Source organism: Dendrobates tinctorius, unplaced genomic scaffold, assembly GCF_039654945.1.
Source record: "Dendrobates tinctorius isolate UK_male_01 unplaced genomic scaffold, ASM3965494v1 ptg000036l, whole genome shotgun sequence".
NCBI classification, from domain to species: Eukaryota; Metazoa; Chordata; class Amphibia; order Anura; family Dendrobatidae; genus Dendrobates; species Dendrobates tinctorius.
The window spans coordinates 26,370,034-26,384,307 of NW_027361704.1; the positions used below are offsets into that span (position 1 = coordinate 26,370,034).

General features: G+C 49.3%; 1 protein-coding gene across 1 annotated transcript in view; it reads left to right on the plus strand.

Moving 5' to 3' along the window:
* The first annotated feature begins 6,304 nt into the window (after nucleotides 1–6,304).
* The window catches only part of SKP1 (S-phase kinase associated protein 1), a 29,760-nt gene continuing 21,790 nt past the window's right edge, over nucleotides 6,305–14,274 (plus strand). Inside the window, exon 1 of the mRNA XM_073573765.1 lies at nucleotides 6,305–6,471. The gene's annotated coding sequence lies outside the window, so the exon portion shown is untranslated. The remainder of the gene's footprint in view (nucleotides 6,472–14,274) is intronic.

Below are 14,274 nucleotides of genomic sequence, written 5' to 3' on the forward strand. Positions count from 1 at the left end.
TAACTGCTAGAATGCCAAAGGTCTGCAGTGCTGGAATTGCTGCAAAGGGAGCTTTCTTTGATGAAAGCAAAGTTTGAAGGAGAAAATTATTATTTCAAATAAAAATCTTTTTTTTTAACCTTGTCAATGTCTGGACTAGATTTTATATTCATTTGGCAACTCATTTGATTAATAAAAGTATTAGTTTTCATGGAAAACACAAAATTTTCTGGGTGACCCCAAACTTTTGAACGGTAGTGTACATACAGAGATGGCTGTCATTCAGGGACTGTGGGGAGAAGACAGGAGCAGCTCATTCCTATTCCTGTCTCAGTCTCTTAGAACACAATGTGTATGGCAACCTATGTGGTGTACATTGGCACCGCAGATCCCATGATCAGTGGGTATGTGCCAACGTTGAGCCCTGCAGACACTGATGTGCTTCGGCTGTCAATCAGCTGTTCTCCCCTGTAGCCAGGGCTCCTATGGGGGGCTCTTATGGGGGGCCTGGTTACAGTGATAAAAATGAGCAAAAGTGTAAAAAAAGACAAAAAATAATTCTCATAACATTGATCACTTGAAGAACAAAGAATGTAACAAATACATACATAAAATGTGCAAAAATAAAGAAAAATAATAAAAGGAAAGTCCTTGGTGATAACAAAAAAAACCCTGCTATCTTTTTTGTTATAAAATGCATTTTATGACTTATCAGGAATCCTCTCACTGTAACCCCCCTCACCCCACCAGAGGAGCGTCCAGCAGATCATGTCATATAACTCGTGATCCCGCAGACCGTGTCATGTGACCCGTGATCCCGCGGACCATGTCGTGTGACTCGTGATCCTGCGGACCATGTCGTGTGACTTGTGATCCAGCGGACCAATTCGTGTGACTCGTGATCCCGCAGACCATGTTGTGTGACACGTGATACTGCAGACCATGTCGTGTGACTCGTGGTCCCGCGGACCATGTCGTGTGACTCGTGATACCGCGGACCATGTCGTGTGACTCGTGATCCCGCAGACCATGTCGTGTGACTCGTGATCCCGCAGACCATGTCGTGTGACACGTGATACCGCGGACCATGTCGTGTGACTCGTGATCCCGCAGACGATGTTGTGTGACACGTGATACTGCAGACCATGTCGTGTGACACGTGATACCGCGGACCATGTCGTGTGACTTGTGATCCCGTGGACCATGTCGTGTGACTTGTGATCCCGCGGACCATGTCGTGTGACTCGTGTTACTGCAGACCATGTCATGTGACTTGTGATCCCGCGGACCATGTCGTGTGACTCGTGGTCCCGCGGACCATGTCGTGTGACTCGTGGTCCCGCGGACCATGTCGTGTGACTCGTGATCCCGTGGACCATGTTGTGTGACTCGTGATCCCGCGGACCATGTCGTGTGACTCGTGATACCGCAGACCATGTCGTGTGACTTGTGATCCCGTGGACCATGTTGTGTGACTCGTGGTCCCGCGGACCATGTCATGTGACTCTTTATGCATTATGCATTTGGTAGCCCTCTGTGTCTGTACTGTTACATACTTAGGCTGATAACTGGTTCATGCAGCATTACATGAACACCCGATTTCTTACGTTATGGCTGGTCCGAACAATGAAAGCAATTGTTACCACCCACCTTTCATGTCTCCCCTTTTCCCTTATAGATTGTAAGCTTGCGAGCAGGGCCCTCATTCCCCTTGGTATCTGTTTTGATCTATGTGTTTATTGTTATGCTGTAATGTCTATTGTCTGTACAAGTCCTCTCTATAATGTAAAGCGCTGCAGAATATGTTGGCGCTATAGAAATAAAATTATTATTATTATTACTATTATGAGGGGGCATGTAACAATGCTCTGTGTATGAGGGGACATGTGAAATTGCGTTATGTATGGGGACATGTAACAATAAAATGTGTATGAGGGGGTGTATACAGGCATCAACATGAACACCTTTTAACATTTTTTTATGTCTGAGCATGTACTGTGTGGGACAGTGTTATATCGCTTATCTATTTGCTATACATTATATAGGATGGCACCAAAATGTATGAGGATTCTGTCATGTAATGCCGTGTGACTCGTGATACCGCGGACCATGTCGTGTGACTCGTGATCCCGCAGACCATGTTGTGTGACACGTGATACTGCAGACCATGTCGTGTGACTCGTGATACCGCGGACCATGTCGTGTGACTCGTGATCCCGCAGACCATGTTGTGTGACACGTGATACTGCAGACCATGTCGTGTGACTCGTGGTCCCGCGGACCATGTCGTGTGACTCGTGATACCGCGGACCATGTCGTGTGACTCGTGATCCCGCAGACCATGTCGTGTGACTCGTGATCCCGCAGACCATGTCGTGTGACACGTGATACCGCGGACCATGTCGTGTGACTCGTGATCCCGCAGACGATGTTGTGTGACACGTGATACTGCAGACCATGTCGTGTGACACGTGATACCGCGGACCATGTCGTGTGACTTGTGATCCCGTGGACCATGTCGTGTGACTCGTGATCCCGCGGACCATGTCGTGTGACTCGTGTTACTGCAGACCATGTCATGTGACTTGTGATCCCGCGGACCATGTCGTGTGACTCGTGGTCCCGCGGACCATGTCGTGTGACTCGTGGTCCCGCGGACCATGTCGTGTGACTCGTGATCCCGTGGACCATGTTGTGTGACTCGTGATCCCGCGGACCATGTCGTGTGACTCGTGATACCGCAGACCATGTCGTGTGACTTGTGATCCCGTGGACCATGTTGTGTGACTCGTGGTCCCGCGGACCATGTCATGTGACTCTTTATGCATTATGCATTTGGTAGCCCTCTGTGTCTGTACTGTTACATACTTAGGCTGATAACTGGTTCATGCAGCATTACATGAACACCCGATTTCTTACGTTATGGCTGGTCCGAACAATGAAAGCAATTGTTACCACCCACCTTTCATGTCTCCCCTTTTCCCTTATAGATTGTAAGCTTGCGAGCAGGGCCCTCATTCCCCTTGGTATCTGTTTTGATCTATGTGTTTATTGTTATGCTGTAATGTCTATTGTCTGTACAAGTCCTCTCTATAATGTAAAGCGCTGCAGAATATGTTGGCGCTATAGAAATAAAATTATTATTATTATTACTATTATGAGGGGGCATGTAACAATGCTCTGTGTATGAGGGGACATGTGAAATTGCGTTATGTATGGGGACATGTAACAATAAAATGTGTATGAGGGGGTGTATACAGGCATCAACATGAACACCTTTTAACATTTTTTTTATGTCTGAGCATGTACTGTGTGGGACAGTGTTATATCGCTTATCTATTTGCTATACACTATATAGGATGGCACCAAAATGTATGAGGATTCTGTCATGTAATGCCGTGTGACTCGTGATCCCGCAGACCATGTTGTGTGACTCGTGATACCGCGGACCATGTCGTGTGACTCGTGATCCCGCAGACCATGTTGTGTGACACGTGATACTGCAGACCATGTCGTGTGACTCGTGGTCCCGCGGACCATGTCGTGTGACTCGTGATACCGCGGACCATGTCGTGTGACTCGTGATCCCGCAGACCATGTTGTGTGACACGTGATACTGCAGACCATGTCGTGTGACTCGTGGTCCCGCGGACCATGTCGTGTGACTCGTGATACCGCGGACCATGTCGTGTGACTCGTGATCCCGCAGACCATGTCGTGTGACTCGTGATCCCGCAGACCATGTCGTGTGACACGTGATACCGCGGACCATGTCGTGTGACTCGTGATCCCGCAGACCATGTTGTGTGACACGTGATACTGCAGACCATGTCGTGTGACACATGATACCGCGGACCATGTCGTGTGACTCGTGATCCCGCAGACCATGTTGTGTGACACGTGATACTGCAGACCATGTCGTGTGACTCGTGATCCCGCAGACCATGTCGTGTGACTCGTGATACCGCGGAACCATGTCGTGTGACTCGTGATCCCGCAGACCATGTTGTGTGACACGTGATACTGCAGACCATGTCGTGTGACTCGTGGTCCCGCGGACCATGTCGTGTGACTCGTGATACCGCGGACCATGTCGTGTGACTCGTGATCCCGCAGACCATGTCGTGTGACTTGTGATCCCGCGGACCATGTCGTGTGACACGTGATACTGCAGACCATGTCGTGTGACTTGTGATCCCGCGGACCATGTCGTGTGACACGTGATCCCGCGGACCATAACATGTGACTCGTGATCCCGCGGACCATGTCGTGTGACATGTGATACCGCGGACCATGTCGTGTGACTCGTGATCCCGCAGACCATGTTGTGTGACACGTGATACTGCAGACCATGTCGTGTGACTCGTGGTCCCACGGACCATGTCGTGTGACTCGTGATACCGCGGACCATGTCGTGTGACTCGTGATCCCGCGGACCATGTCGGGTGACTCGTGATCCCGCAGACCATGTCGTGTGACTTGTGATCCCGCGGACCATGTCGTGTGACACGTGATACTGCAGACCATGTCGTGTGACTTGTGATCCCGCGGACCATGTCGTGTGACACGTGATCCCGCGGACCATAACATGTGACTCGTGATCCCGCGGACCATGTCGTGTGACATGTGATACCGCGGACCATGTCGTGTGACTCGTGATCCCGCAGACCATGTTGTGTGACACGTGATACTGCAGACCATGTCGTGTGACTCGTGGTCCCGCGGACCATGTCGTGTGACTCGTGATACCGCGGACCATGTCGTGTGACTCGTGATACTGCTGACCATGTCGTGTGACTCGTGATCCCGCAGACCATGTCGTGTGACTCGTGATCCCGCAGACCATGTCGTGTGACTCGTGATACCGCGGACCATGTTGTGTGACACGTGATACTGCAGACCATGTCGTGTGACTCGTGATCCCGCAGACCATGTCGTGTGACACGTGATCCCGCAGACCATGTAGTGTGACTCGTGATCCCGCAGACCATGTCGTGTGACTCGTGATCCCGCAGACCATGTCGTGTGACTCGTGATACCGCGGACCATGTTGTGTGACACGTGATACTGCGGACCATGTCGTGTGACTCGTGATCCCGCAGACCATGTCGTGTGACTCGTGATCCCGCAGACCATGTCGTGTGACACGTGATACCGCGGACCATGTTGTGTGACACGTGATACTGCGGACCATGTCGTGTGACATGTGATCCCGCGGACCATGTCGTGTGACACGTGATACCGCGGACCATGTTGTGTGACACGTGATACCGTGGACCATGTCGTGTGACACGTGATACCGCGGACCATGTTGTGTGACACGTGATACTGCAGACCATGTCGTGTGACATGTGATCCCGCGGACCATGTCGTGTGACACGTGATACCGCGGACCATGTTGTGTGACACGTGATACTGCAGACCATGTCGTGTGACATGTGATCCCGCGGACCATGTCGTGTGACTCGTGATCCCGCAGACCATGTTGTGTGACACGTGATACTGCAGACCATGTCGTGTGACTGGTGGTCCCGCGGACCATGTCGTGTGACATGTGATACCGTGGACCATGTCGTGTGACTCGTGATCCCGTGGACCATGTCGTGTGACTCGTGATCCCGTGGACCATGCAGTGTGACTCGTGATCCCGTGGACCATGTCGTGTGACTCGTGATCCCGTGGACCATGTCGTGTGACACGTGATCCCGCGGACCATAACATGTGACTCGTGATCCCGCGGACCATGTCGTGTGACGTGATACCGTGGACCATGTCGTGTGACGCGTGAACAGTGTAAACTAGTAAGAAAGACGTAATAGCTTTTTTTTTAAATATTTGTGTCCTAAATAAATGTAGTGAATTCAATGGTTGTTACAGAATAATGCAACTCATGGTGCACAGAGCCGCGCCTCTTGTGGCCACAGCAGGGACATAACAGCTATGGCTCCTAACAACCACGACGGGCTGGACAGTAAAGAGTTAACGCTGCTCCCGCTCAGCCCTCTGTGTCTCCAGATTCTGCCATTGTCAGCGACAATGCTCGGATTCCTGACGACAGTTGCCAGGCGAGAACCCAGCTGCTTCCCTGGATACTGGTTCGCGCCTCGCCTTCATTGGCTGGAATTCTTTACGTAATAGGCGTTCTGCCTCCTTATTGGCTGTCAACTGGACAGCACTCTGCCTTGGCGCATGCAGGGTAGGTTCCCAAAGACGCACAAGGAACGTGCCCCAGATTCATCTCCAATATCCGGTTTCGCCGCCATTTTCTTGGAGGCCAATATTGCTGTTTGTTACCCAGAAGCTCCCGTGTTCCTGGAGACATAGCCTACACCTGTGATTAAGCTCTAGCACACAGGACTTTGCTCGTTACAAGAGTCCCGCCTATTGCTGCCGCCTGGCTCGGGTGACGCAGCTCCCTAGGAGGCGGAGTAGTGTGGCCGGCAGGCAGCGGTGAGGCCTTGTGTCTGGTATCTGTGGACGAGCTTGAGCACGGTGAGTTCATGGCTGACGACAACATTCCTCCTAGTAACGTCGTGTGTGGAGAGTGGCCGAGGCCGCGCTCCTTCTCCGGGGCCGCGGCTCATGGACGCAGGCGGGCGGCGGGCCTGTGTCACCAAGCAGCCTGCTCTGGGAGACGGTACTAGCCAGCTCCTGCCCTTATAAGCCCCGGGCGGTGATGCCCCCTGTCAGCCGCCTGTAGCCCTGTGATAACCCTTTAAGCGCTGGGCCAGCTCTAACTTTCGCTCTTTCCTCCCCCCTCCCTGACTTTATTACTTTTCCGCCCCCATAGCTGTATAATGTCTTTTCTTGGCAAGTTATAATCTTAGGCTACTTTCACACATCAGGTTTTCGGCGTCAGGCGCGATCCGGCGTCGTGCCGGATCCGGCAAATGTTTTGTAAAACCTGATGTGCCGGATCTGGTTTTCTGCCGGATCCGTCTTGTTCTTGACAGACAAAACCGGATCCGTCTCATCCGGTTCATCCGTTTTTCTATCCGTTTTTCGACGGATTACGCCGGATCCGGTTTTTAAAATTGACCCTTGTGGCCTTCCGAACGGGATTGGCTACTGGAAAACTAGATATAGCATGTTCCTACAGCCCTTCTTTGACAGGTTGTAGAGAAGAAAGTGCAGGTTGGAGAGAAGAGCAAGTTACTGGCGAAGATGGATGTTGTCATTGGAAATATTACCACTAGAAGTTCTGTGACGGTTTCAGGGACAATTTTCCACTATACTTTATGTCACCTCAAGGCAGAGTACACTGGGATGACTGAGTGTGAAAGATTTGTGCCCTAAACTTGTGTACCTTCTGGACCAACAGTATATACCTTTGCCAACCAAAGTTGGCTATCTTGTCATGGTCTTACTATTTTTACCTTTAGGCCACAGGTGTGTACCTGGTTGTGTTTTATGCAAAGTATTTCACCTTTTAACAAAAGTTGTGTACATTGGTAGGAAATCACCAACAATAAACACAACTTTTTAAGTGAAATACTTTGCTTCAAACACAACCAGGAACACAACTGTGGCAAAAAGCTAAAATTTACCCACAGTTATATACCCAGTTTTGAATACCTTTTTACCTTTGAAATACCCTGTATTTAACCTTTTTTTAAAACATAGTTCGCCGCAGAAAGAAATGACAGACAACCATTGTGAAACTATAATTTAACTTTTATTTAAATTTTTTTTTTTTTGTAAAATGTTTTTAAAGTGCAAAAAACTTTTTTAATAAAGGTTTTAAACCCAATGGGCATTTTTATTACAAAAAACACACATTACAATTCTGTGTACTGTGGGGTGGAAATACTGCTGGAGGGGCTGCGGGACACTTCGACACTGGGTGTGTGGAGAGAGGACTGGGATCGTGGTGGGGAAGGAACAGTTAGAGGTGAAGGTGTGGAAAAAACTACAGAATGGGTGGACATGTGGGAAGCAGAAGAGGTGGTGGGTGGTGGAGTGGAGGGTTGGGCAGGGACTGTAGGAGCAGATGATGTTGATGGAAAGTTGTACGGGGAAGGAGTTTGGTACGGGGAAGGAGTTTGGTACGGGGAAGGAGTTTGGTACGGGGAAGGAGTTTGGTACGGGGAAGGAGTTTGGTACGGGGAAGGAGTTTGGTACGGGGAAGGAGTTTGGTACGGGGAAGGAGTTTGGTACGGGGAAGGAGTTTGGTACGGGGAAGGAGTTTGGTACGGGGAAGGAGTTTGGTACGGGGAAGGAGTTTGGTACGGGGAAGGAGTTTGGTACGGGGAAGGAGTTTGGTATGGGGAAGGAGTTTGGTACGGGGCAGGTTGCTGGAAGTGGGGAGATGACTGGTACTGGGGAGGTTGCTGGTACTGGGGAGGTTGCTGGTATGTAGTAGGAGGGGGAGGATGGAAAGTGGCTGGAGGGGGTGCAGGTGGAGGAACTACAGTGGTGGGAGGTGGAGGTTGGGAGGTAACCTGCTGTAGAGCACCGTGGCACGAATGCATTACATGCATCTGCTGGGTAGGAGATAGTGTTGCCATGCGCTCCACAACAGACCTGAAAAAGGTGTGGTTTGGCGAAGATCTTGCTTCTGAATGCATGGTTTGCAGAAGTGTCTTCACCTCCAGAATGCTGGAGTTGATCTGCTGAAAGCCTGCGGAGATTTGCTCTGACAAGACTTTGAGACAGTTCTGGAAAGATGCATTCAGATGCAATAACTCTTGCGCATAACTCTTTTCCTGACCCCTCTGCCGCTGCCGCCCAGTACCCGCAGGTGTGCTAGAGGCGGCAGGGGCAGAAGGGTGGGGTAAAGGGAAAGCGATCTCCTCACCAGCAGCTTCATGTAATGTAGGCGGCCACGATGCTCCTGTGCTGGTGGATGGGACAGATGGGTCGAATGTGTGGGAAGGCTGGGAAGGTGCAGATGTACCGGGGCGGTCGAAGTGTCCCTCGGTGCCGGTCTCCTCAGGGATCGCCTCAGAAGGGTCCAATCGTGCAGGCTCCCGAGTGCTGCTCACCGTGCTGTGGAATAAAGAGAAAAAAAAACAATTAAAATACTGACATGGTATGGCCCTGGCTGAAAAAAAAAAGTTACATCTAACATTTTTTTTCACATGTGGTGTGTAATATTTACCTTCTGGTGAGCATTGTTTCCCGGAGGAACGACAGGGCTTGTGCGTACTTGTACTTGCTCCTGCGTCCTCCAGATCCACTCGGGGCCCGCATCTCTTTATTGAACTCCTTCTTGAAACGATCCCTCACAGACCGCCACCGATTCACAATTCTGTTCCCTGAAACGAGAAAGGAGTGGTTAGTATACAACATCAGTGTTTCACAAACTCCAGTCCTCATGGTCCCCAGGGGTCATGTTTTCAGGATTTCCATAGTAAATAGAAATCCTGAACACATGATCCGTGGGGACCACGAGGACTGGAGTTCGGGAAACACTGGTTTACATCAAGCAACCGTTACTGTATATACTTACGCTCTTTAATCTGGGCCCGAGCTTCGAGGTCCTCCCAGCGGCCCACAAGGAGAGAACAGATTTCCTCCCAGAGTCGTCGGGTAATGATCAGGTCAGCGTGGCGGCGGTCAGCCATATTCCAGAGCGGCTCCCTTTCTCTGACGAGATCGATGAGGCGGTCCACATCAATCCCTCCATCCTCACCGTCAGTCGGGAGCACGCTGTGAAGGCTGTTAAAGAAAAAGACAAAAATAACATAATTAACCTCCACAAAAGAAATGAAATAAAAAGTGCAAAAAAACAAAGCAAAAATATTTATACTTACACGCTGGTGACCGCCGCGTTGCTGTCGCCGACGACCCTGGGAGGCACTGCGAGGACCTCTTGGCCGAGCACCAGATTGGGAAGACTAGAGAAGAAAACAAAAAATGTTATGTCTTTGGATGTAGGCATTTGTTTGCTGTGTGTGGTCTGCAGAACATTGTTTTCTATGTGTTGTGTGTAGTGTGATGTTGTGTTTCTGCGTTTGATGCAAAAAACTTACGAATTGTGAGCCCACTCCAGGTGTCTGTCCACCCCTTCCTTCTTCTTCTGGGAGCTCCTCTTCATCTTGTGATTCTTGTTTTGAAATAAAAGGCAATGAATAGACATATATTACAGAGATGATGGATTTTGGAAATAAAAACTTACCGTCAAACGCTGACGATGCGAGGGAGGGCTCCCAGAAGAAGATGTGCTGTCCTGTTGATGGCCAGACTCCATGGCTGTGGGTATTGCTGCTGCCAGTGATGCCATTTCTGCTGCTGCTGCTGCATCTCTTTGGCGGCTGTTGAATAAAGAGAAACAAAGGGCCAATGAATATCTTGATATTCCATGGCCCTAGTTTGGAGGAATGGGGGATTTGATAATTACCGTCTCTCATCTGCTTCTGGACTCCCCTCCCGTTCAGCATGCTGCTCCATTTGGGGTGGTGCTGATGGTGCTGCTGCTGCAGATGTCTGCTGCCTTCTCCTGCTCCTGGTTCTTGGCTTGGGTGGCATGTTGGGTGTGGCTGAGGGTCCCATTGTCTTGCTTTTATATATCTCCTGTGGGCAGAGCTACTGAGCATGCTCAGACCAAAAAAACCGGATCCGGCTTTCGCCGGATCCGGCGCATTGCGGCGCTCATAGGCTTTCATTGTGTGAAAAAGCCGGACGCGCCGGATCCGGGGGGAACGGCTTTTTCGCCGGAGACAAAAAACGTTACAGTAGACGTTTTTTCCAGACGCCGGATCGCGACACATTGCCGGATCCGGCGAAAACCGGATGAAACGCATGGCCATCAGGCGCGATCCGGCGCAAATGCAAGTCAATGGGGGGGAAACCGGATCCGGCATTGCATTTCGCCGGATCCGGTTTCTGTCAAAAGCGCCGGATCGCGCCTGACGGCGAAAACCTGATGTGTGAAAGAGGCCTTAGCTGACCCTGCAGTTTGCCACTGACTGTACTGGAAAGAGGGGGAGCAACATTCTGTAATCCCACTGTCCATAGCGTGCGGTAAGTGACCAGGTGGGCTGATTATGGAGATGCCAAATATGGGGTGCAAATGTCTGACTTTTTATTTGCTCTTCTACCCTCCCGGGGGTTTTCTCTTCATCCCTACTTGATCACATTGCCAGTATGTAGCAGAATTGCAGACTTGCTATGAGCGCAGACCACCGGGCGGCGCTCATAGCAATTCAGCATTGACTACCATAGAAGCCTGCAGGAGACCTCTGGTTGACATGCTGACCCATCGGTGACCTGCGATCACGTGACGGGAGTCAGGAATGGGCAGATTTCCGGATCTATTGCTGGACGCACGTGTTAAATGCCGCTGTTAGAGTTTGACAGCGGTATTTAACGGGTTACTAGCCGCGGGTGGATCGTGATTCCACCCAAGGCTGTTCTGGGCACATGTCAGCTGTTCAAAGCAACTGACGTGCTGGAAAAGATGTTGGCTCAGCGCCGGAGCCCATATCAAAGGGGGAGACACGACGTGCGCAGTACTAGTGTCGTGTAGTATCAGATGGAGCTAGCATTGGCCTCTGTTATTAGAGGCAGGCTCAGCTCTTGAGCCTACTACATAAATGTGCAGCCGGTGATATGCAATTATGTCGGGGTGCTTGAGGGGTAAACGCCTGAATTTGGAGGGTAGACCAGAAATCAAGCTTCTCATCATAAGAGCTTACAATCTATATATTGAGTGTCACTGTGGGGCCATGGGAACCAGTGAAAAGTGCCAGGTATAGTGCCCAGATGTAAATGGGTCAGGCACTGCCGCTTGTCCTACAAAATGCGCAAGTCATTTCAGATTAGTCTTCTGTTCCTGCGGCTGTTGGGGCATGCTGGGAGCTGTAGTTTCACTGTGGCGTGTCCTTGTAGAATCTCTGGCTCCCACACTAGGTAATTGGAGGCATGCTATATCTTTTGGGCTTCTGGATTTATTATAATTCTAAGTAAATCTCGTCACCTGACTACAGCACAACTCTTCATATACATTACATAGATCTGGTACACCTCCTATGAAAATCCATAGGAGTCTATATAAGCCTGATATTAAAATTAGCCGTGTAGCTAGAGGCCTAAAATATTCATTGTATTACTAGGCAGGAAAACTTTCTAAAGTTTCTAAACTTCCATTCTGAGATGATTTTTTTCTAATAAGTATACTGGAGATATAGATATATATTTTAGTAGAAAAATATTTACGTATGACCTTTGTGTTGTGAAATGTGCTGACAGAAAGGGGCTCATCTCTATAATATTTCTAAGGCCGGGGTCACACATGTGAGAAACTCGCACGAGTCTCGCATCTTAATACCCGGCACTCGGGAGAGGAGCGTTCAGCTGCATAGAAATACATGCAGCTGAATGCTCCGATCCGAGTGTCGGGTATTGATGTGCGAGACTTGTCCGAGTTTCTCGCAAGTCTGACCCCGGCCTAATACTGTTTCTGCACCAGGTTGCGGTCAGTCAGAGGATAATGGGTTGTTGGCTTGTGGGAATATTGGCTGCTACGACTGTAATCCATGCTTCAGCTGTATGCCACTATAGTTCTCCGTCGGCACCTGGATTTTGTTGCCACTTCTGCTGCAGGTGGCACCATGTTGTCCATATGTATGTGTATTCAGCACCTGCGGGGTGTATGTTACTTCTATGACAATGGCATACTCTGTAAACTCCAGACTGTTGGCCTGGGATCCTGTGTGGGCGTCAGTGTATTTCTTCCTCTTCTGATGTCATGTGTGGCCGACTATATAAAACAATCACCTTTGCCCCCTCCCTGCCTATCACTCGTTTCACAGCCTAAGGGCTGAGTCAGACGGGCCGTATAACTCGTTCGAGAATCGCGTCGCACTGCACGGACTGGCCCGCCACCTCTCCTGACCTGAGCATGACAGTATGATGGATTACTATTGCGATTCACAAGACATACAGCAGTCTGTCTCTGCCCTTAGTTGGCTATCCTTTGTTACTACACTTATCAGATAACATTCTTGCTTGCATCTTTTTTTATAAGAGGGAAAAACTATTAATTTTGCACTTTTTTTTTTTTTACCTTTTTATCACTTTCTCATTCAATGAAACCTAAACTGTAGAACCGATATGTCCCCTGTCATGGGATTGGGTACACGTGGGGCTGATTAAAGCTACATGCTCTAACATTCTGCCCTAATTCTTGTATAAAAAAAAAAAAAAAAAAAGGGTGGGGGGAGCAGATCTTCATTTTTTATTTTATACCCTTTTCTATATGACTAAGGAGCTGTAGCCTGTGAAGGAAGCTGGGCCTAAATTGGATTCCTGTCTGCCGTAATTGTTCCACAGTTTGCCGTAACTGTGTCCCTAGGCCAAAATAAGCCAACTACTACATGGTATAACCTCAGACTAGTCAATGTGTAACTAGACCTACTGCATGATCCACTGTGATGCATCTGAGAATCACAAGTTAGAGACCCTAAATCTGCCATATTTGTATCAATTTGACTAGATGATACACCAGGCATGTCATAGTAAATCTGACCCATTGTATGTTGTCGTTAAATGGAACCTGTCAGCAGTTTTGGCCGATATAAGATGTGGCCATCACCTTTCAGGGCTTATATACAGCATTCTATAATATTCTGTATAATCCCCCAACCCGACCTAAAAGAACTGAAAAAACTGTAATTAGACCTACCGGTAATTGTGTTTCCAGGAATCCATCCTGAGAGCACGCAGGAGGACGTCCTTCTTATCCACAGTGGGACAGGAAACCACGAGAGCTTAAAAGGACTCTCCCCCTACCACCCTTCAGTGATTTCTCAAAGTAACACATCTGGATGGATGCAAAAAATAGACTTTTTATTTAAAACAACATTCCTCATACACATGTTACATCGCAGTTGTGTGGAAAATATCATAGGGAGGGAACGAACAGTGCTGTCAGGATGGATTCCTGGAAACACAATCACGGGTAAATCTAATTATCGTTTTCCAGGTCACCACCTGACAGCACGCTGGAGTAGTACCAAAGGATATTGGTCCTAGGGTGGGACTACTGCGTGGGGTACTTTTCTCCCAAATGCCAACTGTGTAGATGCCACGTCTAATTTATAGTGCTTAGAAAAGGTACTGAGACTGGCCCAAGATGCCGCTTTGTAGATCTGTTCTGCTGAGGCTCCTCCCTTCTCCGCCCATGACGCGGCCATAGCCTTAGAGCACACTCAACTAGAGCCATGTGCCCACGGTGCGTGTTAAAACGCACACCAAAAACCGGACTCCTTCCCAGAAATCGCGCGTCTTTTTCCGCAATTTTCGCGTGCGATATTCAAGCACTTTCCAAGCGATTTGAAGCATCGCTTGGAA